The 25,227-nt window shown below is 43.6% G+C and overlaps 1 protein-coding gene across 2 annotated transcripts in view; it reads right to left on the reverse strand.

Moving 5' to 3' along the window:
• DAAM2 (dishevelled associated activator of morphogenesis 2) overlaps nt 1-25,227 on the reverse strand; it is a 258,023-nt gene that overhangs the window by 225,048 nt on the left and 7,748 nt on the right. Inside the window, exon 1 of one of the 2 annotated variants that reach the window (XM_039529309.1) lies at nt 3,859-4,110. The exons of the other annotated variant lie outside the window; for it this stretch is intronic. The gene's annotated coding sequence lies outside the window, so the exon portion shown is untranslated. Of the gene's footprint in view, nt 1-3,858; nt 4,111-25,227 lie in introns of those variants that run through there. 2 annotated transcript variants of the gene reach the window in all.

Here is a 25,227-nt window from a genome sequence, read left to right on the forward strand (position 1 = left end):
GGGGCTTGACCAAACTGATATAAATAGAGAAACCCAAATCAAACCAATCCCATTCAGTTTTATAAACTGATAGATCTTAAAGAGCAGAGCAAGATGCTATTGATATACTGGCTCCAAGAGGTGGAAGTGAGCTACTTGTATCAGGAACTTTCAAAGACAGCAACCTGGTAAATAAGAAATCAAGAGATCATATGAACAGCAAGAGCAAAGCCAGATGCAACGCTGTTAGGTAAGCACCAAAAACCTTTCAGTTCTCTTACTGCTCTCCAGGAAGCCACGGTTCTTCTCAGTGAAGGGCTGCTATGGAAAAATATAGTAAGCAGACAATGAAGAAGTTAGCATCTCCCATAAAGAGCTTAAACTGGAAGACCTGCAAAACAAAGCCTACCAGTCACTGAGCAAAAGTGAACCATAATCAGGAACTGAACTGCAGCAACTAGCATAGTAATGACAGCTCTCAGTCTGGCTAGACTCACAAGGTGATGCCAGTGACAGCTTAATTGAATGTCAGACAAGAGTTTAGGCTTCATAACAACTCCAAGGTCATTGGCATCCTTTGAAGGGTTCAGAAGAGTATTGTGCTGTTACAGAAAGAGTTCAGCATGGGTGACCCTAGAGGCATCAAAACTGGGGGGGGGGGGGGGGGGGCGGGGATAAAAAATAAAAACACCCCAGTTTTATCTGTGCCAAGTTTAAGAAAACAGAAAGGGCATCTCCAAAATTCCAGAAATCACACACATAGTAAATAAAGACGATGCAATGCAGGTGCCAGGGTAAGATGCGATCTACACTACACTAGAAAATTAGGTCGGTTTAACTATGTCAGTGGTGTGAAAAATCCACACTCATGAGCTGCATAGTTAAACTGACCTAAAATCCCTGTGTAGACAGCACTAGGTCGACACAAGAATTCTTCCATCTCTCAGGGAAGGTAGATTACCTACACTGATGGAAGAACCCCTACCATCGGCAAAGGCAGTGTCTACACTGAAGACTGACGGGCACAGCTGTGGCACTGTAGCATTTTAAGGGTAGAGAAGCCCAGTGCCTAGTGCAAAATAAAGTAAACCTTAAAGTAGAGTCCTATGGAACATAAAGTAGTATCTGGGGTCAATTACTCTGGACTGTTTCAATTCTAGGGATAAATTGGGGACATCAGCCTGAGGATTTAGTAAATTGGAAAACAATAACTGGATGAAAATCATCTACAGGTTCTAATCAGTCAGTCATGTTGATCAAGAGAGTAGTCAGGGAGATGCAGCTGATAACCATTTAACATAATCAGCAGAGTGGGGAGAGCGAGAACTCAAGTTGTTACGGACACCCACAGCAAGGGAACAGCCTGGCTGCTAGCAGGAAGGTCAGCAGGAGGCAAATTCACCCCAGTGTTTGATAGCTTTATCCACATTCTCAACTAAACTTGCTGCACCAACGGCTAAGTTTCATGAGCAGAAAGAGAAAGTTGCTGCTGCACAGAGGTGAATCAATAGTCCTAAACAGTAAAGCCACCAAGACAACATTTTCTCCAGGGCATCCTAGCAACCAATCATTCAGGGTTTCTTTCCTGCTCAGGGATTAGTCAAGTAACCTACCATTTGACCTAGTACTTGTGGCAGCCCCTTCACCTCCCTGAGAAGGCTCAAGTATCCTACAGAAGCAACACCTCCAGTTAAGTAATGCAATCAGGCAAATAGTTTAAAGCGGAGTGATAAAAGAAACTAGATCACTGAAATGCAAAGTGAGCAGCACCTAGACAACTGACCTGTGCCCACTAGAGGAAGCAGCAAATCAGCATTATCTTTTAAAGAGAGAAAGAATGAACAAGAACATTTAGGGGAAAATCCTACCTTGGAAACTACATCATGAACCCACTTCTCATCCATGGATGACTGACTACCTGCCTAGTGTCTGAAAACCCACTACCCCAAGGACATGCTCTCCCCTAATGACTCTCTCAGAGCCTCTTGCAGTTCAGCCATGTGACTGCAGCTCATGTGCACCACTGCCCCAGCACACAGAACAGAGCACTGAAACAGTCAATGAAGTGTGGTCACAGGGTGTCTGAATGAGCAGATTTCATACAGTCGTTCACCCTGTTTTAATCTGCTTTTCCCATAATGGCTTACATTGAGGATTCAGAGACTGTAAATCCACCCCCACATCAGGTAGCAAGAGTGAAAGTTAAGAACCCCAGACTGTCATGCAGCTCAAGACAGACCAGTACAAAAGGCACAATCCCAATACAGACACTTTGATTACCTTTGAACTTGATATGGCAGCTCAGACCCTTCTCTAAGACAACTGTATTAGTTTAATAATATTTTGGTCCTACCTAGTGCCGGTCACATGAGGATCTCAGACTTACAGTCGCACCCCTATAAGGTAGCTTAGTATTTTTAAACCCCATCCGTGTATATATGGTATTTTATTATATGCTCTAACCCTTATTTTATAGAGGGGTAAAATGACTCAGAATGGTTAAGAGACTTGTTCAGAACAATGCAGCATAACTGGTACAGCTGGGATCAGAATGGCCACTCCCACCACCCTGGTCTCCCCAATCCTAATCACTTGACAATATTTGGTTAAAACATGGAAATGGTATTGGGGAGTCAGGACTCCTCGGTTCTAAGTCTCCATCCCCTGCACTAAATCACTTGACCGTATTTGAGACAAACTGTTTTCAGACTCAGTGCTGAACTTCCTACCTGCAACTTGGTTAACATTGAATTAGACCTTCTTGAAAGAAGCATGTGTCAGATATTCTAACAAACCTTTTAGATTTGGCATCATCCTTCTTTTTCCTTACCCAGGCTGAATCTACATATGCAGCACAACACACAAAGTGCGACCACCATTCAACATTTTGCACATTTGCTTTAGTAGCTGGTGTGTAGCACTATTTCTCTGCAGTGCTCAAAAAGCTGTGTCAGTGGGTAAAACACAAGAACACACATCAATTAAACATTTAACTTCTTTCAGCCATAAGTCTGGAATCTCATTTTTATAAGCAGGCTCAGATTTGATTGACAGAAGTTTTATTCTTGTAACAATTCAAATCATTAACCTACTTTTGTCCCCTGAAGCGCAAAAAGTCAGATCACTGAATAGATGCACCTACCTTTGGATGCTATACTGTAGAGGTTGCTGCATAGATGTATCATTTTTTACCAGTCTATCACCGTTAAGTGGTTCACCAATGAGTTTTACCAACTTCCCTGGCCAGTTTACTGTGAATTACAACCAAATGCAGCAACACCGCCCTCTGTCTGCCACTGAGAAAATTGGCATTTTGTCATTGCCTACCCTTCCAGATCTACCAATACATTTTATCTGAAATGAATCAACATCTATTCACCACTTGCTTAAAAGTACTTCAAAATCTGATGGCCTTTAAAGAGGTTGTTGACAGCAATCTATCCCTACTACACAGTCAACTGCAATTTTTGTTTAAATTGCCAAACATGAAATGTTAAACCCTTTAAAGTAAATGACAAGTCACTTTATTTCAAATACCTTGATTTTTTATTTTATTTTTTTCAGATCACCCTCTTGAATCATCCTCACTACAAAAGCTAATTAGAGCTCTTACCAGCTTCCTCCCCACTACACAGAAGCACTTGCTGGCTTTCCCCTTCCAGCTCCTGCAGCCAAGTGTTAATGTGGAAAAAGGATTTTAAAACAGAAAGAAGAATGCTCGAGATCTACTTTACATTTTTATTTTCCCCTCATGTTTTCCCAGCTGCTCTATTCAGAAGACAATATAAAAAACCCAACTGCCTGCAAAGAATATTAAAAATAAAAAGAGACTTGAAAGCTGCAGTCCAAAGAGGAGGATGTGACTTTAGTTTGACTTACCAATTTTATCCAGCTGTATGTTTTCCTACTTGATTTTTACAGCAGCTGAGCTCAGTGCTCAGGAACGTCCATCCTGTGTCAGAGAGCCAGGCAGGAGTACTGATCTCCACGCTGGATGTTACTGCATGAGCTGCAGATGGGGTGGCTGCGTGTGTGTACACTGTGTTCGGATAAAGATCAAGAACTGTTTCCCATTCCACAGCCCAGCTACAGTGCTACAAGCTTTAGGAGGCAGGGCCTTCCTCTGCTACTGTGCTACACTTTCTTAAAGAGACAAGCTCCAGTTTGACAGGCAATACCAATGAACGGGCTCTTGAAAAAACCCGAATGGGATGGTGTTTGGAGCAGGAGAGGTGGGAGTTGTGTTCTCATTGTCTGAGACCTGGCTGATATCCATCAGGATATGAAATAGTTTCCTACATGCTTCATTAACAACAACAAGACTTTAGTCTTCCACACAGCCTTTCATTCAAGGCTATCAGAGTATTTTTCAAAAGTGGGTAGGAATTATCATACAGACAATTTGCTCAATATCACCTGGCAAATCTGTGGCAGAGATGGGACTAGAATGCAGGGGTCCCAACTCCAGATACCTGATCTAAACACTGGAACACACATACACACACCCCTGAGTTAAGAATGGCTGAATATATACATACATGTTATCCAATTATCCAATCAGGGATGGCTGCAAGTGACTCACATTACATTGTCCTTAAAAGTATTTACTCCCTTGTAGGGCAGAGAGTATATTTTAACAAATGCAAACCTATAATTTCCCTGTTTCTTCACTCTCTCACTCATTCTGAAAATAACTTTAGTCTGGTAGCAATCCACTGTTTCCAAGGGATTTTCTACTCCCCAGCTTCCCATTCAGGAGATGTGCATGTTTGAAGTGTACCGCACCTTAACATGGAAGGAGTTGCTCCCTCTGTTGATTAGGGGGCAAAGCTGAGAGTCCAACCCCAGTGGAAGTTACAGACAGAGTAACACATGTTTCCAAATAGAGATTATGTTTGTCCTTCCTTTCTTTTGTTCTTTTCCTTAATCACAAATATAAGTAATCCAGCCTGAAAGTAGAGCATTTGCTCTTTGTATACAGAAAACATGGACTCTTTGTACAATAACTAAATAATAAAAAACCACCAACAACCAAAACACATTACAAGAAAAAACTACATTAAAATTTTTTTGATCAAGCCATAAAAAGGCAGGACATATTACAATGAAAGAAAAAGCAATATCACCTGAAAAAAGCAATACCTTCAAAGGAACCAGTTAGATGAGACAAAGGGAAACCAATTCACAGCTGCCCTGTGCCTTGCACAGTCATTTGCTCTAGCACACACTGGACGTACAATACGACTATTGCAGTGTGTTAGCATTTCACACCCATTTTGCACAATGGTGACAATTACAAAAGGTGCAGGGCACTAGCGACCCAGACTCAGACCCTTCACAAATGGGCTCAGTGGATGCCAGCTAACCAGAGGGAAGGTATGTTCTTGCACCATGAGCGGAGAAGCTATCCAAGCACACTATGAAATTATGAACTTCGGCATTAATAGCCAAGTGTTAAGCCACCAGGGCCCCATCGTTCTTCTAGCATGAACTCTGCTACCAGCCTTGGCTGCATGCCGGAGAAAGTGTATATGATTTATACATTAAATTAGCATCAGATACTCAGAGGGGAAAAAGCCCTCCCACATCCCAGTCTCCACACCAGTGTGTTAGTCCTCTCTTCCCACTCACATCCTTGTCCGTTACTTTTCCCACTCCCAATGCCATTAGTCCCCTTCTCCCAGCCCCTTAGCTCTCCCTCCTCCAAGCTAGGCACTTTTCAGCAGCTGCGGCTCTTGCCCTTTCCCTACCAGCTGTTTAGTGTGCCCAGCTCAAGACTCCTCCCCTAGCTCCTTTTGAGCTCTCATTGGAGGTAAGTGGAGGGAAGGGAGAGCATGAAAGGCACTGGTTGACTAACAAGGGGAGAAGGCAGGGAGACCCAAGGTACAGGGCAGAGGGCCTGGAGCCAGAGATTTAGCAGGGAGGCTGGAAAAAAACTGAAGCTTCTGACTAAAGTCATGGGTTAGGCAGGTTCGTGTGCTACTAACAGTCTCCCTTCTCATCTTGGCACCTTGTACCGTACCTATGCTGTGTGTTTACAAAAGAAACTGCATCTCAATCTGCTCCTTACGAGAAGGAAACAAGAGACCACAGGGACCCGACTAGGTTATCCAAATCCCCCACTGGACTCTCAGTTCAGCACACAGCTGTGTGAAATAGGTACAGAGCGCTTGACTAAGAGATGGCAGAGCAGGAACATTGCCATGTGCAAATATTTGATGGAGATGGACACCAAAGATAAAGAATTACAGTACTGAAGGGGGTAATCTCCCATGAGAAGGGATGGAGGCTCCACTACAAGGCACTTTTACAACTAGACTGGGCAAAACACCAGAAACTGTCCTGTAAGAGACAATCCTGAACTATCCCCAGTGAGAGGGACTGGATGATCTGGTAGGGCTTCTCCATTTCTAACATTTATGCGCCTAAATATGGATTTGAGCATCCAAATGTGGGATTTGGCTGTTCTATTAATAGATCGTGGTCTGGTGATTAGATCAGGACTCATGGGTTCTATTCCTGGCTTTAAGGGGGAAATGGCATTTAATGGTTAGAGAAAAGGACTGGGACTTAAAGGTTCTGCTTTCTGTTTCCAGCTTTACCACTAACTCAACGTATGACACTGGGGGGGGGGGGGAAATCGAACTGCTCTGTGACTCAGTTTCCCCAACTATAATTGATACCTTAAAACTAACCTACATCACTGGGGTGTTGTGAGGATGAGTTAATTCATATTTGTAAAGTGCTTTCACAGCCTTGGAGGAAAGCAGCTACAGAAGACAAAGTTTGGCTATTAGCAAAAGGAAAGGAAAAGTCAGGAAGAACAGACATTTTAAGATGATCAGTTATGCCACACACAAAAATAATTCCATATTGAATGCTCTGCAAAGGTTTCTGTGAAATGTCACACTGCCTTTGGAGATCTAAATTGTTTGTTCAATCCAGTCTTAAAACAAAGGGACAGGGGCATTACGAATCTGAGAACAAAGGTGCCCATTGTGAATGGAGCTTCAGTGCCAGGCTCCCTGCTCCAACCATCAAGAAGATTAAACACCACAGCTCTACGGACAGGGCTGAGTGCCATGCCTCACACTATCGCTCACAGGCTGCTACCAGGCTCAGTGACCCTCTTACTGCTCAGTCACTGCAGGCTACAAAACTAGCAAGTCTTTATTTTAATCTCTTCTCTGCAGAGACTGATTCTGCACATTGCCCTTCTAAAATGGCATGCAGCGCTATGAGTGTCTCCTGGCTATGCTGTGCTGAATACATGCAGAAAGATTGGTACTGCCAATGTGCATGGCAATGCCAATGAGGATGACATTATGTTTCACCATATTGCCACCAGAAGCATCAGTTCCCTTGGGAAGGGCAGCACGGAGAAATATATTGACAATACAGACATTGGTATAGCTTCATTTAGTTAGCTGAACTCTTCTTTTTTTATTAGAAGAGTTGGGGCCAATCCAAAACCCAGATCTAAGGGTTTGATCCTGCTCCCATTGACTTTAATGGTGCAGGATCAGGGTCAAAATACCCCTGAATTTGGAAGGCTTGAATTCCAGGTTCAAACTTTTCATCTTGACCCATCTCGCTAAGGGATCAAACCTCAACCTCAGACCTGAGCACCCTTTAAAGAAGTTGGGATTTGGAGCTGGACTCAGCTATTCTAGAAGATGGAAAGTTAAAGCATTAACAAAACTAGTAGGTTTGTAGTTTTCCAGTTGGACAATAACAGTGTGCATCAGCCACTGTCCCAGAGCATACTTCTAATGACGTTAGCTTGACATGGAGATGGATTTGTTGGTTTACTTCCTTTTTAGAGCATGTGCAGTACCACTGACACTGGCATGCTGTGGGGAGAGGGTTTATTAGTTAACTGCTGCTGCTAGAGGAGTAAATGTTTGTTGTTGTTGTTTCAGGTCCAGTATGAAGCGAGGAGGTTTGCTTAGTTTCTCAATGAATATTTAAAAAATAATATTCAGAGCTGAAAGTCCCTCCAGATTAGTAACAGATGTAAAGTCATTCAAAGTGCTGGGCCTCAACAACTGGACAGCATCCTTTGTTCAAAGCCAGTCAATATAATAGCTACCTAATTACTTGTAGCAGTCCTCACAGTACTACAAAGGGAGGCTCTCAGCTGCTCCAACACAAAGATACTAGCCTAAATATTGCTCTGCTAAATTAAAGTCTGCTTTGGAATCACAGAAGGGCCTGAACCACAACACTCAGCTCCAGACCCGAATGTTCCCAAAGTTGGGGGACATTTCAAACCAGGGTTAGAGATTCAAGCCAGTCATAGAAGTTCAGACCAAGCCAAACACCAAGTTCAGATCTGGATCCAAAAGGTTGGTTGGATCTGGGGTATTGGTTTGGGCCTTCTTGTAGATGGCACATTGCGGCTTCCTCTCTAAGTTCTAGTCTCCCTGTTCCACACTCATCTCCTCCTCCCTTCCCAGACCCCTTTTAAAACCTCTTATTCTGTAGCTATTTAGATTTTGTAAGTGGGCTGTGTGAGCTAAGACAGCTGAGCCTGGAGTGAGGGGAAAGCAGAGCTGGCACTACTAGAGCAGCTGGGAAAGGGGTTGAAAGGCAGCCTTTTATTTTTAGCCAGCAGAAAAAAAGTTTCCAAGCTACTGGAGGAACGAAGCTGGGGGTGACCTAGCTGGGAGTGAGGGAAAACTAAATCTTTCTAAAAGTAAATTGTCTCCTTAGTTGCTTCCTGTAACTGGGCCCACCATCTCCCATGCACCCCTTCATGGTATAGGGGCATACTACAGGCAGATTGACTCAGTTTCCCCTGTTGGACTGTTCAAATAGAAGCTGCCTTTAGGTTTTTCCTTGGTCAAAAATACTCCATTGTAGGGACCAGGTTTATACATATACTGCAAATAACACTCAACATCCCCAAACCAAGTCCACATAACACAAGATTTCTCTTCCTCCTGCCTGCCCAGGGCCTTTCCAGTCTCTCCCAGGCTCCCCAGATCTCCTCAGTAGGCACCATTTCTTACTTACCACAGCTTTCTACACTTCCCCCTTCACTGTAGCCAGCTGCTGCCCTTTATAGGGAATTGCCTGATTCAACCCAGGTGTGCCTCAGTCCATAATCAGGGTTGGCTCGCCCCAGCCCCAAAGGGGCAAACCTCCCTGGTACGCTTCCCTTATAGCTGAATTACAGTTGCTCAGACTTTACTTCTGCCTCAATGTTAGTGAAGCACAGATCATTGCTTTGTGAAACAGAGCACCGCTCTAATGACCCCCTCATTGCTGTGTGCTTGTTTCATTTATACATTCTCCTCCCTCCTAGAAAAAGAGATTGGCATTGGGATTTGGACTCCTAAGTGCCTAAATGCCTTTTGAAAATGAGATTTAGGCTCCTAAATCATTTAAGTATTGTAATACTGAACCCAGCAATTCCTAAATACCTTTAAAACTCTGGGCCTAAGAGACTAATGCAGTTCCCAGCTATGCGCACACAGTGCCTAGTGACTTCCAGGGATATCCCCACAGTATATGTGAAGAAGGAAGTGAAACCTAATGTACATGAACACAGAAAATAAAAATGTCCATACTGGGTCAGACCAGTGGTCCATCTTAGCCCAGTATCCTGTCTTCCGACAGTGGCCAGTGCCAGATACTTTCAAGGGAATGAATAGAAGAGGGCAATCATCGAGTGATCTGTCCACTGTCATTCAGTCCCAGCATCTGGCAGTCAAGTCAAATCAACAAATCCATGAAAACAAGAAGCAACAGCCTATGAAGTGTTTGAGGGCATCTCACTACAGAACCAGAGAAAAATAATTTATCCCTGGATTGGAGGACATTCCTAGTCTTGGCTCAAACAGTGGGGAAGATCCATTGGTCTGGCTGAGCTCCACTGGAGGGGGAAGAAAAGATGGCTTTAAGCTGCCTTTGTTCCTCCCTGGTCAGGGGCAGCTTTGGCCTAGAGTGTGACTCGAGGCTGCTGTAAACTATACCCAGCTGTCTATGACCTCTGCAGGGCATGGGGATGTAGTAGAGCTACTTACCATCTGCACACCACCCAGGAATTCCTTTCCAGTCACAGGAAATTCCCAAGTAGCCAGATCTATGAGGGTTCTATCTGCTTTGCATCATCTGAGAGTAACTGGAGCAGGTTCCTGGCCCAGTAACTCATTCTCTGAACTTTGGCACGCCACTTAAAAATCTCTGTAAAATGGGTACAACAATATCTGCCTATGTCCCTATTTTTTGTAAATGTTAGAAGGATTAATTAGTGAATGTGGATACAGTGTGCCATGTAAATTTTAAATACTAATATTCTGTAGCATTTACAGGCAATTTAAGTGGCAAAACTGATCCCTTAGTAAGAGGCTGTGATCTATTAGGAAAGAAGCTGATCTTATTATAGCAATAGATGATAAATGACATTTATTCTCAAACCACTCTGCTGCCAAGCTCTTCATCAGTTTTTGCTATTGTGCCATATTTAACCCACCCTGATTTTCCTGGACATGGCATGACTTCCCATCACACAGAAAATGTCCTACTCTGTGACACACACTTCCCTGAAGAACACTTGGCTTTCCTTACAGGAATTCCTGTATACTTAGGAGCCCTGGAAATGTGACAACGTTCCTACGGAAAGGTGGCTCCATGCTCTTAGGCACGGGGTGCTGAGTTGTTCACTTGAAAAGCTGCTTGATCTCGAGGGGCGGATGGGAGGAGAAAGGAGGGGTTTAAAGCAGCTTTGCTATACTTGCCAGGATGACTTTTAGTGCATTAGGAATGATGCAGTGAGGCGCTAAGTGGTACACAAGTGATTAACAGTGAGACTACGTAGCTCCAGAAACAAAAACCTACATTAATATTTGGTGAAGGGGCTGACTGAGGCCCGGTCAACATTTAAAATTTAGATCGACACCCCAGCGTTACTCAGGGGTGTGAAAAATTCACAGCTCTAAGTGCCATAGCTATGCTGGCCTAGCCCCCTGGGGTAGAGGTGGCTGGGCTGATGGAAGAATCCCTCTGTCAACCTAGCTACCCCCACTCAGAGGGGTTTAGTTCCTACAGTGACAAAGAAAAACTCTTCCATCACTGTAGGAAGTGTCCACACTACGGAACTACAGTGGCATTGCTGCAGCACCATAGCTGTGCCGCTGTAGTGCCTGTAGTGTAGACACAACCTGAGATAAAAAGAGAGGCACACCCAGACCCTGCAAGACTTAGTTCCATCAGTGGTCATGTGAGCCAGTAGGAGATTCAGTATGTTTCAGGAGAGCAGCACACATTTATCTAGGAGAGGGGCCCTGATTCTCTACTCTGGTAGACCAGTTTTATACCACTGTACCTCTGTTGAAATCAACAGTTACACTGGCTTAAAACTCAGATAAGAGAGTGAGAATCAGGGCCTAGATTCGCACTCATCTGTGGAGTAGATGCCTGGAACCATTATTAGCTCGTGGAATACTACCCATGCAGGAGAAGAAATCAATTGCCTGAGAGAAGATCCATGTTGTCAATCATGATGAATGACTTACCTTTGGTAAAGCACTTTAAAGATGTATCATGCAAATTATTAATAGGGATGGAAAGTAAACATGTCCCTTTACCACTCATGGAAACTAGATGAAAACTATTAGCAATTGGAGCTGTGAACCAAGTCTAGTATTTGTGTTTCAAGGAGCTGAGTTTGGCCCCTTGCGTTTAATCGTATTAATTAGTCATGTTTTGGGTTTTTTAATCCCTGTAGGAGCATGATGGGGTAAAAAGAACACAAAGGGCATAACCATGCTCCTTCTGAAGCCTTTAGGAGCTTTACTGCCCAGTTCAGTGGGGTCATGATTAAGCCTGAGTTCTGGGGCCTCATTCACCATTGCCTACACCTTGTGCAGTCATTCACACCTGTGTAATGTCAGTACCATTCTGGTCTGGTAGCATTTTACACCCACATTGCACTGTGTAAATGACATCTCAAGATGCAGGAATCATAGAGTCAGTCCCTTTCCCTTCACAACGTTTCTGTTCCTGGATGATGGAGACAGCATGAGAAGAGCAGATCTCCTGTTATTTCAGCCCCTTAGAAGACTCCTGCAAACACCATAAATGCCAATACAAATTCCAAGACTTTAGCACTGATTACAGTTTACGCAGAATTTGAGTGCACAGCCCTATTAACAACACAGAGCCTCCTCCCTACAAACCAAAGCCTTGTAGGATTTTAAATTTAGTTGAGGAAGAAGATGGAGGAGAGGCAGCTCTTGTCCCAAGGAGTTAAGAGAGTGTTTTGTTTGCACTGGAGTCCATGGTGAGTCAAAACAAGAAAAATATTAACTCCACAGAATCAAGCAAGTTATTGAGCTATCGCTTCCAATCAGCCAGAAAGGATCTTCTCTTCTTATTCCTTAACTTAAAAGAGAAAGTTCAACCTAAAAGCCTTCCCATCTTCACTACAATTATTACCAAGACTAACTTACAAAACTTATCCTCATACCTAGCTACAACAGGGCTAAAAATTGTAGAGTAGATCCTAACTGCTGGGATATGGTTAGACCCTGTCCACACTACAACTTTTAAGCCTACTGTAACCGGGTGAATGGAAAACCATCTTGTAATGAGTCCCTATATTTGGTTATAGTAGACAAGATGTTCACTGCAGATAATATAATACACATTTAAGAAAACAAATAAATAAATAACTTCCCCCTCAAAAAAAGCAAATCAGAACTAACCTGGGTGATCCCTACAGATCCTGTTTTCCTCTCCTCAGTCTCTTTGTTTGGGGTCTGTATGTTAAGTTCAGGACTGCATGGCATCAGTGTAAGAAAGACCCACCTTCAGATGATTTAGTGCAGCTTTTGTGACAGTGGTGGTGTTCTGCTGGAGAAATAATTACAAATAACTAGGTCCCCCTAGTGTTCTGTTGCTGTGGAAAGTACACTGATTCACTTGCTTCCAAGAGAAGTTACAAAAATCACATTTCTGTCTAGGTTATCATATGACCCCCGTCACTGCAGTGAGGGGCTTGATCCTGCAAGGTTCTGATCAGTTTGGCCCTGATCCAGCAGCTTACTTAAGCATGTGCTTAACTTTAAATGTTTTAATAATTCCATTGATTTTAATGGGACTATTCATGTATTTAAAGTTAAGCATATGCTTAAATGTATTGCTGGTTTGGGCCCAACAGCCTAGCACACTGCAGGATCAAGCCCTATCTGAGCACCTCAGCAATATCATCAAGATCTTTACAGTAGCTACAGTGACAACCTTTTATTACATCCATTTAGCCACCAACCTTCGGTATGGTGAAACTATCTTAAATACTGAGAGGAAGAAAAAAATAATCTGCATGAAAAGTTTAACATAGACAACGTTGTTTATTTAATAGATGGGTGCAGAAAAGTTGGCTCTGTCTGTCTGTCTTAGCTTTATAGGTATCAGCTACTTTAGACAGATGAATGCTTGTATCCATTATTCAAGAGAAGCCCCAAAGTTCTGTTACAAATTATTTTTTTTATTAATCAGTTTATTCTGTTAAAAAAAAGAAGCCAAATCATTCTGCTCCAAGACATTCCCTGAATGCTGCTGCACTATTGCCATTCTTAGAAATACCATCAGAGTGACCTTCTCCTTGTTCTGTTCCCATGGTATCTCACTAAACAGTTTTAAGAGAAACTTCATTAAAGTCGTAGGAGTCTGTTCTCTCATGGGTGCATTCACACAATTCTCAATAATGTTAACCTTTTGGAGACTGAAGACACATAGGGCCTGATTCTCCCCTTTATTACCCCAGCTCTACACTGGTATAACTCCATTGATTTTAATGATGTTATATCAATGCAGTGGAAGACCAAGCCCATTTTTTTTCACTTCTGTGAGAATTCGGTGCTAGTGAAAGATGCCACATTAAAAACTCTAGAGACAGAAGTCCTCTATTTAACCTCAAAACTGATACAGTACAGACAGCAATGCTACCAGTTCCCCTCCAAATCACCCCACCACACTTCCTCATCTTGCCCTTTAGTGGCTTCCCCTCAGGTAAAATAACAGAGTAGTTACATGGCCAATTTAGTCCTGGGCCTCTGTACAATTGACAGTAGTGATGACAGCTTTTGTGAGGTGGACATTGGGCCACTGGAAACTGGTCTAAGATGCATCAGTTGCTGCTACCTCAATCCTAAGGTACACTGAAGAGCCATAAGGTAGCAGGGCTCATCCAATCTATCATCAGGCCCTTCCACTGCCTCCATTTGCCCTTCATGAGCTCCCCAATAACCACACACAGGGACCCATGTCATTCAAGTGCACCTCTTTCTTGGGATTCTATAATTTATTAAAACCACATCACAGTTCAAATGTCAGCTTGAACCAAAGCCAGTCTTTTCTCAACTCTACAGTTTCTTCAGCCCTTTGCTGGCTCAATAGTTCCATCCCATTCTGAGGTCCTGCTGCCTGGTATTCCTTTCACCACATTGACATATAAGCCATATAAATCTCTTAAGGCTTCTGGCCCCTGCCCCTCATGGCAGATAGCTCCAGCCAGGCTTTTCCAGCTGATTGGTGTAGAAAGTGACTTCCCAGGTCTTCTCTAACCCTAAGTTTCCTACAGATTTATCTCCCAAGCTCTCACCATTCCTCCCCACAGACACTCTGCAAAACTCTCCCCAACACACTCGCAGGCCCAGATCCTCAAAGGTATGTAGGCACCCAACTGCTATTAATTTCAATAAGCATTAAACGCTCTTAAAACCCTTAGCCTCACTGACTGAATTCAGGCTGCCCTTATATTCCCCAGCAGGCCTGATTCCTACTCATGTACTTCTATCACATGACACCTGGACTGAGAGGTAAACTAGTCATATTGAGGTTGAACCCAACACTCGCTTAAAGGCTCAGCTCATTTTGTGACACACAAAAGGGCAAAGAAAAGGACAGCAAAGACACAAAATGCAGATTCTGTCACTGTGGATTGTGGTGGTGCCTAAAATTTGAGCTTAGATGTTTAAGTCTGGGGGATGGGTACCTAAATACATTTCTGGATCCAGCCTGAGTGCCTGAGCCATTCAATTCACTTATATTTATTAAAACCACATATGTGATCAAAATAATCATCATGTAAAGCCCTGTGGGTCACACTACAGATTTCAAACTATTATACAGACTGGCTTTATACTCCACTTGGTGTTGAAACTAAGCCCTGTCTTGACTAGTGACATTGTTCCCATAGTAGTAATGTACTTCAAAGGGGGGTGGGAGGAAGGGATAGCCAAGGAAAAAGAAAAAAATGGTATAAATAAGATCTTTCATGATGTGAGGGAGTCAAAGCATTTTATTGGCATTTATTTGGGATGACCTACATAACCCACCCATGATCCAACCACTTATGAGTAATGTGGTCACTCCAAACACATTGAAGTAAAAACTTTATAGCACCTTACACCTGCATTCATTCACTCACTCTCTGTCTCATTGGTATAAAAACACATTCCCTATTTTAATAGCAAGAGTTAAAATCCTCCATTTAGATTTTCAACTAGAGCAATATCCATTAGTATTTCTATTCTGAATCTAGCTGGCTGCAAAGACTACACTACCTTTTTTAAAGAGACACTCACTGCTTATTGAGACATTTCATTTAGAACCAAACTTCTGTGGGAGGAGGTATGATCTGGTATTAGATCACACTAGAGAGGTTCTATACCCAGTTCTACCACTGACTCTATGCATGACCTTGGGCTAATCACACAGGGATAACTTTTCAGAAGGGCAAGAGTAATTTGCACCTGCAAAATGTGTGCCAGCATTTTTATATCCACAGCTGAATTGTGAATGCAAATCTGAGTACTTGTACTCCCAGCTATCAAGCTGTGAGGGAAACCTGGGTACTTAGTGGTGAAAATATTCACATTTGTGCTCACTATTAATTTTGTGGTTAGACTCATAGACTTTAAGGTTAGAAGGGACCATTATGATCATCTAGTCTGACCTCCTGCATAACGCAGGCCACAGAATCTCACCCACCCACTCCTGTAACAAACCCCTAACCTATGTCTGAGTTATTGAAGTCCGCAAATCGTGGTTTAAAGACCTCAAGGTGCAGAGAATCCTCCAGCAAGTGACCCATGCCTCACGCTGCAGAGGAAGGCAAAAAACCTCCAGGGCCTCTGCCAATCTGCCCTGGAGGAAAATTCCTTCCCGACCCCAAATATGGCGATCAGTTAAACCCTGAGCATGTGGGCAAGACTCACCAGCCAGCACCCAGGAAAGAATTCTCTGTAGTAACTCAGATCCCACCCCATCTAACATCCCATCACATATTTACCTGCTAATAATCAAAGATCAATGAATTGCCAAAATTAGGCAGACAATTACCATCCCCTCCATAAACTTATCAAGCTTAGTCTTAAAGCCAGATATGTCTTTTGTCCCCACTACTCCCCTTGGAAGGCTGTTCCAGAACTTCACTCCTCTAATGGTTAGAAACCTTCATCTAATTTCAGGTCTAAACTTCCTAGTGTCCAGTTTGTATCCATTTGTTCTTGTGTCCACATTGGTACTAAGCTTAAATAATTCCTCTCCCTCCCTGATATTTATCCCTCTGATATATTTACAAAGAGCAATCATATCTCCCCTCAGCCTTCTTTTGGTTAGGCTAAACAAGCCAAGCTCTTTGAGTCTCCTTTCATAAGACAGGTTTTCCATTCCTCAGATCATCCTAGTAGCCCTTCTCTGTACCTGTTACATCATTGATATACAATGCTACTCCACCGCCTTTGCCTTTATTTCTGTCTTTCCTAAACAGCACATAGCCTTCAATACCTGTACTCCAGTCATGACTACTATTCCACCATGTCTCTGTTATCCCTATAATATCTGGTTTGAAGTCCGCAAACACCAGTAGCTCTAGTTCCTCCATTTTGTTACCTAGGCTCCTCGCATTAGTGTTGCAAAATGTGGGTTCAAATTGTCCCTCTGCCTCAAAAACAATGACACTTGGCCTCAACTCTTCTAAAAATATACCCCTAATTCTCTCTTTCTCTGTTTTCCCCATAGGTAAAATGGGCTAATACATTGTAATACACTTTGAGATCTTTGGGTAGAATGTGCTTTGTATAATTGTAAATTGTACATTATACAATACTCTCTGTATTTCTCTTCTTCAGATTTCCTTCATTATTGGGGTCATTTGCATGAAAACAGTAACCTTGTTTCTTAAAAGTTCATTTGTTTTTGTTTTGTATTCTTGAATTGAAGTCAGAGTCTTTTATTTGTGACAGCATAGTAATTGCCGCAGCACCCATTCATAATGCTATAAAGAGAAGGTACTGATGACTTTTCAGCCAAGCGTTGATGAGGAGGAAGGTACAGGAAGGTCCATTAACAGTAGAGACACCAAAGTCAGAGCTTCATATTTGACCTTCTTCCTATCCTGCCCCTTTACTGAAATTCCCAGATCCAACCCACCCCTGTGTCATTGACAAGGAGCCTGATCCCTTGTCCATATCTAATCCAGATCTGAATTCAAAGGCTCTCTCTTTGGCTTGCCTCTTCCTAACAGTACTAATTTCCGGTACAGTGCACTGGCCATAAGTACAATATATAAAGAATATTTTTGTTCCACTGTCCAAGACATTATGTTGATCTCCCATCCCTTAATCCGTCTCATCCCAGCTCAGCTACATTTCTATTCCCTGTCCCTTTGCTATGATGGAGGTCTTGCCTCCTGGTCATCCAGCCCCTTCCTAAAGCCTGTGGTCCTTGAATGGGTTCCTGTTGTACAAAGTCTTCTGGGAAGCCTCTTCTTGTAGCCTTCACTGTTGGGATCAATTTCTGGTGAGCAAGGGTGTTCTAGATCTAGCTATCCCCTATCACACTTCCCACACCCAACAGATGGATTTTCAGAGGAGAGAGCTTTTCTATTTGGCCAGCTTCTTACTGCTGCAAAATTCCCCCGTGCCCCGAGTCAGTACATATCCGCTAACACTTCAGCTGGTCTTCCATTCAGCCTATGGTTGAAGCTGTCTCTGAAAAACGTAAGGGTAAGATTGTGCCTGACTTTGCATAAATGCACATGGTTGGGAAGAGGGCCCAAGGACCCTTCCATTCACTCCCATGTCTCTGCAGAGGAGCCACTCACAATCCTGGTCTTTGCTTTCCCAGGTAGTCTAGTACTGGCAGAGGCATTAGATTCTGTAAAGGAGATAGAAAGGGCGGGACAAATGTGGGACCAAGGTCCCACCTCTCCAGCAGAGCACCAGCCAGAAGAGGTAGGCTGTGCTTTGTAACAGGGGCTAGAAGTAGGCATGGCTTTCAAAGGCATTGTGCCTGCCTAAACGGCTACTGGTACAGTAGGCCTCCGCATCCTTAGCAGCCGCACCACTATGGCACTGTGTCTTAAATCCACAGTCAGTTCTAAGTGATTTGCTTGGGAGGATTGGCAGGGAGGCAGGAGGCGGAGAGGATTAATGTCCAACTTCTTCACTTGATGCAAATGCCAGCCCCCTTGTGTGTTAATTAAACCTTCCTTTGCACAGACATACTTTGCTTAAGAAACATTTACCTTTCCTTTTTTTATAACCTTAAGAAAATTTGGGTGGAATGCAAATTGTTTTGTTTTCCATCTTCCTGTGACGGCAGCAATTTATTTATAGCCAGAAACCAGAGGACAGTTCTCACGTGGCTGCTGAAAATTAAAACAGCATGTGGGGTTTGGTTTTGTTTGCTTTTATGCCTTTGCAGTTCCAATCTCTCTCTGAGTTCCCTAAATCCTTGTTATTGTAACCAGAGCCACATTTCACATTGCTACAATTCCGGGGTTATGTAAATTCTCATGGCTTTAAAGGAAAGGGCCTGCACACTCTGTGCTGGGCCATGGGGAAGTTGACACAAACAGTTATGGCTGACATATAGGGATGAGCAAAGGTATTCAGATAAACTAAGAAAGGACAGGAAATTTAGGTCAAAACTCCACAGTGAACCTGAACTGAACCTCTTTCTGAAAGGCACAAAAGTTGCATTTACTTTATCATCCCAGCATTTTCATTTTTGCACATCTCTGTATAGCAAGGGAACCTTTGGTTAGAGGTTTTAGAAATTCTTCATTCGGTCTCTATCAGTTTCTACTGGTCTGTACTGGTTTCTACTGGAGGAGCAGTAATCACAAGAACCAACAGACTTTTTTATATACGAGCATCATTTTTACAGTCATCATGAAATACGTACAGTACACTGAATATATTTACAGTCATCATGAAGACCTTTATTTTATATTAAACGAAAATCAAAACCAGAACAAAATCTTAATGAAAGAGCAAGAGAGAGAGCACAGTGTGTGTGTCTCCTCTGCAGCAGGCTGCATCTCAACACAAGGGCAGCTGCATTTGCAGCAAGTATGGGGAGGGTATCTTCTCTTTTTAAAGGTGCAGTACATACCACTCATCTGTGTGCTCCTGAGTAACAAATTTGCAATCCTGACTCTATCTGTGAATTTCCATATGGCCAGGGGCAAGTCAATACCTGTCTCGGACTCCATTTCACTAAAATACAGATAATAACACCTGCCTCTGAGGAATTCCCGGAGGCTTGGCAGAAGCTCATCTCAGACCTCAACGTTTGGAAAAATCAGATAAATATAAAAGATGTATAACCCACCTTTCTGCCCCTGCCCCCACTCTGTTGAACTTGTTGTCCAGAGAAACCCAAACCAAACACTCCAGACTTGTGTGATTTTCTTTGTAAGGCATAGTGCCTCCTGGTTGCTGAAGGATAGTAGTGAGAGCAGTGGGGATTGCTACATCTTCAAAAAGGTCTGGCCAGGGCCTCCCAGCACTCTCCTGCCAACACTGGCCAATGTGCAGGGAGTGAGGGGATTGACTTGTCACCTCTAGGGCCATTCAGTGTTCTACGCAGCCCTAGCCAAAAGTATGTCTGCCATTAGGGGACAGGGCTTCCTGCATCCTCTCCCCATCTAATGCATATACAGTAACTCCTCACTTAATGTTGTAGTTATGTTCCTGAAAAATGCAACTTTAAGTGAAACGGTGTTAAACAAATCCAATTTCCCCATAAGATCTAATGTAAATGCAGGGGGTTAGGTTCCAAAGAAATTTTGGGAGGGCAGACAAAAGGCATTATATACTGTATAGTACTGTACTGTACTGTGGTAGGGAAGTGCCCCTGGCTTACCCCTGGGGCTCAGGGCTGAGGGTGAGGGGTCTGGGAGGGAGTTAGGGTGCAGGAGAGTGCTCAGGGTGGGGGTGTGGGAGGAGGCTCAGAGCTGGGGCAGGCAGGAGGTGCAGAGCACTTACCTGGGGCAGCTCCTGTTTGGTGCAGGGGGTGTGCAGGTGGCTCTGCGCAGCGCAGCGCCGCCCCCATGGCCGCGATTCATGGGAGCTGCCCCCCCTCCACCCCATCCTCCGGGAGGCAGGCCCACCCAGAATGCAGGGGCTGCAGGGCCCTGGGCTAAGGGGGCCCCGGGGCCCTGGCCTGCAGCTCTAAAGCCTCTTTTGGAATGCGGCCCTGTGAACACGGGCTGGAAAACTCAGGAGGAGCAGGGGCAGCTGCGCAGCCAGCGGCCAGAGAGAAGCAGCACTTTCCCCTTCAAAGCACCGCTTCTCTCCGGCCACTGGCTGCACGGCTGCTCCTGCTCCTCCTGTGGAGGAGCAGGGGCAGCCGGAGGAGCAAAGGCAGCTGCGCAGCCAGAGGCCGGAAAGAAGCGACGCTTTCCTCTTCAAAGCCGTCCGGAGAAGAAGAACTTGTGCAATGCTCCCTTGTAAAGTCAGCCAAATGACGTTATAAGGGAGAATTGCACAACTTTAAACGAGTATGTTCCCTAATGGAGCAGCGATGCAACTTCGAAGAACCGTTAAGCGGGAGAACGTTAACTGAGGAGTTACTGTACAAAAAGCCACTTAAGATAACTTCCCTAGCATAGTCAACCAAGAAGCAGTGCATTTTAAAAGTGTGATGTATGCAGAGCCCCACAGTCACACTCCGTGATCAGCTGGGTCACTGCTGAACCTCTGCTTAGGACTTTCAAACAGTTTCCTGGTGTTCATTAAATGGCCAGTACAATGGGAGGAGAGCTCTTATTAACGGATAAAGGTTCCTACTCAGCTGATAGCCAGTCCTGCTGCACAGATGATGGTAGCTGCTATTGTTATGAAAAAATAGCAATTTTAAAAAATAAAATCTAATGACCTACTTCAAGACTTGCTGTTAAACAAGCTCCCTGCATGGCTCCAGAGGCTCTATCAGTTTTTCATGTATAATTGCTTATTCAGTGGGAACCAAGACCTGCTGCAGTCTAGTTCTGGCTCTGATCTGGACTATCTGGCAAGTGACTGAATCTTTCTGTGCCTCCCACAACTCCATTTGAAATGAATTGGAGGTATGGGTGCTCTGTGTCTCTGAAAATTAAGCCTGAAGGGCCCAGTCCAATCCCCAGTGAGATCAGTAGAAGAGTTCCCATTGAATTCAGTGGATCCCGATCAGGTTATGAGGTGTTTAAAACTGGGACCCCAAACTGAGGCACCCCAAACAAATAGATATTTTTGAAAATGTAGTCCTTAATGACTAGCTCAGGGTGGCACAGCAAGACACAGACAGATGGAAACACAAATCAAGAGATTGTCACCTTCCAAAATCTTTGGGTAGAGACAATTTAAGAAGGGCCTGTGCGGAGCCATGAAGAAGGTAGTAGAAGGCTCACTTTGACCCTAAATTAAAGGATTCCCAAAATCATATACACAGATTAATCTATGTCTAACCTTCATTACTACACACCTACATAAGTCTGGCTATTGATCAGTTTTTTAGCTACCCAAATATTTTACTTTAACGAGGCATGGATTCCTTCCTTCCTTCTGAAGTACTGTGAGGAAATCTAAGTGTGTGTTATACAAGATGCGGTTTCCACTAGTCTAGGAAAGCCTCTTGAACCAACTATTTTAAGATGACTGGTTGCACATCAGCTAGAACTCAAAAACACCATAGGACATAATGGTTCAATTCCAAATTTGCCTCCTACCATCCTCTTCTGCAGATTTCAGTCTCTTATTTGAAATTCTCAGGAAAGGGTTCAGAGTTTAGATGTGTGTAGACATCTAAATCATCAACACCACTTCCTGCTTCATGCTGAGTTTTTAATCACAGGTCTCCCATCCAAGCACTGACCACATTGCTTAGCTTATAGAATTTAATAAGAAAGCAACTGGGAGTTGTTGGCTACAGCAGCAGCCTAGCCCTCACCTGCAGCCCATTAGTTTCCATATCCGAGTTTACAAATATCTTGTACAGTTGCATACGCCATGATCGATGTTGCTTGGTTCAGAATAGTCAGCCAGGCAAACGCAGGCAAAGAGGCTGCTTTCAGACCTGTGACACAGTCTGCCCACAGGAGATCTTTTGCAGCTCCCTGGTACAATTCAAGTGAGCCAGAATCATAAAATGTTGATATTTTCACACAGAACAGACTGTACAACAGAGAAGCCTGAAGAAACGGGCCTATAGGGAAATCTCCCCACAGATATCAGACATTTATGATGAGTTTGAAATTTAAAGGCCCGTGCTGGCCCAGCAGTTGAGTGTAGCAGCTCTGCTTAGGCTCGGGTTAGATGGCCAGTCCGACACTACCAGGGCAGCACCTTCAGCTGCTGGGTAGGAAGGGATGGGCAGAACAAGTGGCTGTGGTTGGGACGGTGAAGGCTATGTAGTAAGGGAAGTGGAAGCAGTGTTCCAGCAGGGTTATGGAGAGCCCTTTCCTGAAAAATTTCCTCTAGTAATTCAGTATCGCAGCATCTCCTGAGCTGCTACTTTTTCTCCCTGGTGCCATCACCTACACCCATAAAACTCAAGCAGGACAATGACAATTTCTGGTATAGGCATGATGAAAATGACCCAAACTAAGGAGAGGTGAGAGTGTACCTCTGAGGATGGGGGAAAGTCTGCCAAAAGATCACTCGAAGTAACAGATATGCAGAAATTAAAATAATGCAATGGCTAATACATGCTTGTGTTGAATATTTAAAAGTGAGTGCTCTCTTTTAAGGAACATGCAAACAGACTGTGGAACAAACTCCTCAAGTCCTGGTACTGCTGACTAGAACCAGTACTGCATTCTCTGTTACCCTGAAGTTCCCAGGGGTGCTGTTCAGAAGCAGTGTTGTTCTTACCTACCCGAAGACCCAGAACTTCCAGCCCAATCTAGCATTGCATCTCTATGACATTCAGTGGCTTTAAAAAACTTTTCTGGGCACTACAGAGCTGTGAGTTGCTTCTTATGAACTCTGAACCTGGAAGGGGGTGATAAGAATTGGGCTAGACTATGTACAACAAATGTAGAAACTTAGCCAGGCTTGTGGTTCTTTGAGTCATTCAGTTTAAATATAAAAGTTGGAAAACATGGCTTCCACATTCATGCTGTGTGAGCTGATCTATTAACAAGAAAAAGAACCAGTTTGGGAGCACTGAACCCAGTCCTCATGGAAGAGTCCATTATTAACTAAAGGACATTGGCAGTTGATGGCAATGTAGATTTTGCAGTGATCATTCAGCAGAAGCGAAGTCAAGATTCAGGATAACACAACTTCAGTGGAAATTGAGAGCACTCATCCTCCCTCAGGAGGTACAGCACCTCACAGGACCTGGTTCTAAGTTTCCAAACCCATGCTAGTTTGTTTGTGGTTTAGGTTAATTTTTATTTTTTTGTCTAAAAAAGTACATTAACTGATTCAAGTGGAAAAGAAAGTCCCAAGGCCCCTTGATATGCCAGTCAATAGTAGTTGAATTCTATTGGCCAATTGCACCATAGGAATCTGGAAGTCCTCCTAACACTGTTGGCCCTGGTACTGAAGTGCCCAGAAACAACTATTCCTGGTGCAGTTTTATCAGAGTTTAGGGACATACTTCCCAATAGGCCAATTAGGTCAAAGTTCAGGGCAACATCCAAGAGTGAAAAGAAAGAGAAACAAAAGGAAATACACAGGATTTTTCACAACCTGTTTCTATTTTGATTTGCCTTGGTCACATGTCACTGTGGCCTACTGGGAGCTCTCTAATCACTTGGACTTTGTGTCCAATGCATTCTTCTGTTTACTTAGAGTACTTTCCCTTTGATTAATGTAACACCAGTACCTTGGGCTAGCCACAGGGAGTGGGGGCAAGTTAACTTCCTGCTGTCACGTGAAGTAGGCAAGGATACAACATTTTCAGTCTTACCCCAGTGCAATTGACAGGCATGAATTAACCATCTCTTTTTTGAGTCAGTGCATTGTACAGAGCTGGATTATCATGTCCCTGCTCCATAACATTCTGGACAGACATTAGAGACCATATTTCAGCCCAGCTTTGTGTGAGCCTCCATTTTTGTACATGAAAATAATCGCAGGTGCAGCAAATGTCACTTAGTTGTCTAAGTCCTTGATTGTTCTTGCAAATCCAAGGCTAAAGGACCTGAAATATAGCAGATTATTGTGCTGCCATTTGCGCCTGCAAAAATGGAGCCCAGTGATTGAAAACTTAGCTCCGAGACTCAAGGTGCTACACTCTACACATGTGCTTTTTATGAAAGGTGTAAGGATGTTATGTGGAAGCGATAACATTTCATAATGTTTTCATTTAGTTCTTTCTCAGACAAGTAGAAGCTTGGTCTGAATAAGGGCTGAGTAAAATCAAAGTAAGAGCCTCTGGAGATGGCCCATTGGGTGTGAGTATTAACATCGTCTTTGTGATTAAATACAGGAGATGGTGAAGTGAATTGTTCCTTATAAAATTTTGCCTCCATTTAAAGCAAAAAAATGTGTCACGCGGGGCAGTTGGACATTTAGACCTGAACACGTGTCCCTCAAAAAATGCATAAAGCTAGTCTAGATAGGCCCAGGCACAGTTGGAAAATTATTCATGGGTTCCCTGAGAAAAATGTCACTTACTCAGAAAGTGCATCTGCTCTTCTCCCCAAAGCTTAACAGTGCTGAGTGCTAAAGACTTTGCTACACTCACATAGGCTAGCTGCCTGACTCCTGCTGATGATGAAAGGTTAAGGTCAAGCTTTGTACTTCTGTCACCGGCAACATAGTTCAGGACCTCTGCACCAGAGCCACAGGGATTCACTCATCGGGACATCTGACCCGCAGGGCAGTAAAAATATGGAAAGAAGCAATGAAGACATGTTCATATCTCAGTAGGGCACAGCTGGAGAACAGTCTGTATTGGCAGGGCCCTTATGTTGTTATAACTTCCTCCCTGTATAATAGTGTCAAAGGAGGCTGA

Source organism: Mauremys reevesii, linkage group 3 (genome assembly GCF_016161935.1).
Source record: "Mauremys reevesii isolate NIE-2019 linkage group 3, ASM1616193v1, whole genome shotgun sequence".
NCBI lineage: Eukaryota > Metazoa > Chordata > Testudines > Geoemydidae > Mauremys > Mauremys reevesii.